Genomic DNA, 2,500 nt, shown 5'->3' with positions numbered 1-2,500 from the left:
TGGGCAAAAAGGGAATAAATTCCCGCCCAAAAAGGGGTGAATAGTCGGTTGGGCGGCAGCCCTGGTCGGTCTCTGCAGACCTGGAGGCTCGAGACGTTTGTTTGGAAAACTCACCAAGTCTCGATTCTGCCACCTCCTACCTCTGTGCAGATATCCCCGCCAACCCCCAAGGACAGGAAATGACAAGTGTCAAGTTGGCGGGGCGTCGGGCCACCTGCTGCCGGCCATGAGCATCCAAATCCCCGCAAAAGGGGCATTTTCATTTCTTCATCGGGACTTCCGACAATTGCCGAGGTTCAACTCATTAACGTTGTTCGCAGACACTTGCCAGAAAATGCAAGTGGCCACTTTGCCGGGCCGACTCGCTTGCCCAAGCGGGAAACCATCAACCGAAGGCCCGGTAAGGCGGCGAATCTGACCTCATAGACTTCCACACAACGGGACTTTTGACTTTCCCGGCCGCGGGTGGCCTCCACCCGGCCTCAGCCATCAGCCCTGCCTGCCTCCAGCCGCCTTCTGGTTAATGAGTTATCCAGCCTGGCACTTCGGTTGCGCCAGCGAGACCAAGTCTCGGCTTTGGTTAATGATTTGAGCCGAACCGACCTGCCCCCCGCCCCCGCGGGCTGAAGTCGGGCAGGTCTGCCGATTTCCCGACTCCTTTCGGGGCCTAATCGGGTCGCGCGTGCCGCCTGGCGCGATCGGGGCCCATGCCCCGGCCTCTGCCAGGCCTCGGGCAGCCGCTTTTGAAGCCCGACCAAAAACCCGAAAAATGGGCAAAAAGGGAATAAATTCCCGCCCAAAAAGGGTGAATAGTCGGTTGGGCGGCAGCCCTGGTCGGTCTCTGCAGACCTGGAGGCTCGAGACGTTTGTTTGGAAACTCACCAAGTCTCGATTCTGCCACCTCCTACCTCTGTGCAGATACCCCGCCAAACCCCCAAGGACAGAAATGACAAGTGTCAAGTTGGCGGGGCGTCGGGCCACCTGCTGCCGGCCATGAGCATCCAAATCCCCGCAAAAGGGGCATTTTCATTCTTCATCGGGACTTCCGACAATTGCCGAGGTTCAACTCATTAACGTTGTTCGCAGACACTTGCCAGAAAATGCAAGTGGCCACTTTGCCGGGCCGACTCGCTTGCCCAAGCGGGAAACCATCAACCGAAGGCCCGGTAAGGCGGCCGAATCTGACCTCATAGACTTCCACACAACGGGACTTTTGACTTTCCGGCCGCGGGTGGCCTCCACCCGGCCTCAGCCATCAGCCCTGCCTGCCTCCAGCCGCCTTCTGGTTAATGAGTTATCCAGCCAGGCACTTCGGTTGCGCCAGCGAGACCAAGTCTCGGCTTTGGTTAATGATTTGAGCCGAACCGACCTGCCCCCCGCCCCCGCGGGCTGAACTCGGGCAGGTCTGCCGATTTCCCGAACTCCTTTCGGGGCCTAATCGCGTCGCGCGAGCCGCCTGGCGCGATCGGGGACCATGCCCCGGCCTCTGCCAGGCCTCGGGGCAGCCGCTTTTGAAGCCCGACCAAAACCCCGAAAAATGGGCAAAAAGGGAATAAATTCCCGCCCAAAAAGGGTGAATAGTCGGTTGGGCGGCAGCCCTGGTCGGTCTCTGCAGACCTGGAGGCTCGAGACGTTTGTTTGGAAAACTCACCAAGTCTCGATTCTGCCACCTCCTCTGTGCAGATACCCCCGCCAACCCCCAAGGACAGAAATGACAAGTGTCAAGTTGGCGGGGCGTCGGGCCACCTGCTGCCGGCCATGAGCATCCAAATCCCCGCAAAAGGGGCATTTTCATTTTCTTCATCGGGACTTCCGACAATTGCCGAGGTTCAACTCATTAACGTTGTTCGCAGACACTTGCCAGAAAATGCAAGTGGCCACTTTGCCGGGCCGACTCGCTTGCCCAAGCGGGAAACCATCAACCGCAGGCCCCGGTAAGGCGGCCGAATCTGACCTCATAGACTTCCACACAACGGGACTTTTGACTTTTCCCGGCCGCGGGGTGGCCTCCACCCGGCCTCAGCCATCAGCCCTGCCTGCCTCCAGCCGCCTTCTGGTTAATGAGTTATCCAGCCTGGCACTTCGGTTGCGCCAGCGAGACCAAGTCCTCGGCTTTGGTTAATGATTTGAGCCGAACCGACCTGCCCCCGCCCCCCCCGGGCTGAACTCGGGCAGGTCTGCCGATTTCCCGACTCCTTTCGGGGCTAATCGGGTCGCGCGAGCCGCCTGGCGCGACCGGGGACATGCCCCGGCCTCTGCCAGGCCTCGGGCTGCCGTTTTTGAAGCCCGACCAAAAACCGAAAAATGGACAAAAATGGAAAAAATTCCGGCCCAAAAAGGGTGAATAGTCGGTTGGGCGGCAGCCCTGGTCGGTCTCTGCAGACTGGAGGCTCGAGACGTGACTTTGGAAAACTCACCAATTCTCGATCAGCCACCTCCTACCTCTGTGCAGGTACCCCGCCAACCCCCAAGGACAGAAATGACAAGTGTCAAGTTGGCG

The sequence above is a fragment of the Pristiophorus japonicus genome, unplaced genomic scaffold (genome assembly GCF_044704955.1).
Source record: "Pristiophorus japonicus isolate sPriJap1 unplaced genomic scaffold, sPriJap1.hap1 HAP1_SCAFFOLD_1349, whole genome shotgun sequence".
Lineage (NCBI taxonomy): Eukaryota > Metazoa > Chordata > Chondrichthyes > Pristiophoridae > Pristiophorus > Pristiophorus japonicus.
The sequence above is the reverse complement of the archived record's forward strand: the minus strand, read 5'-3'. Positions refer to the sequence as shown.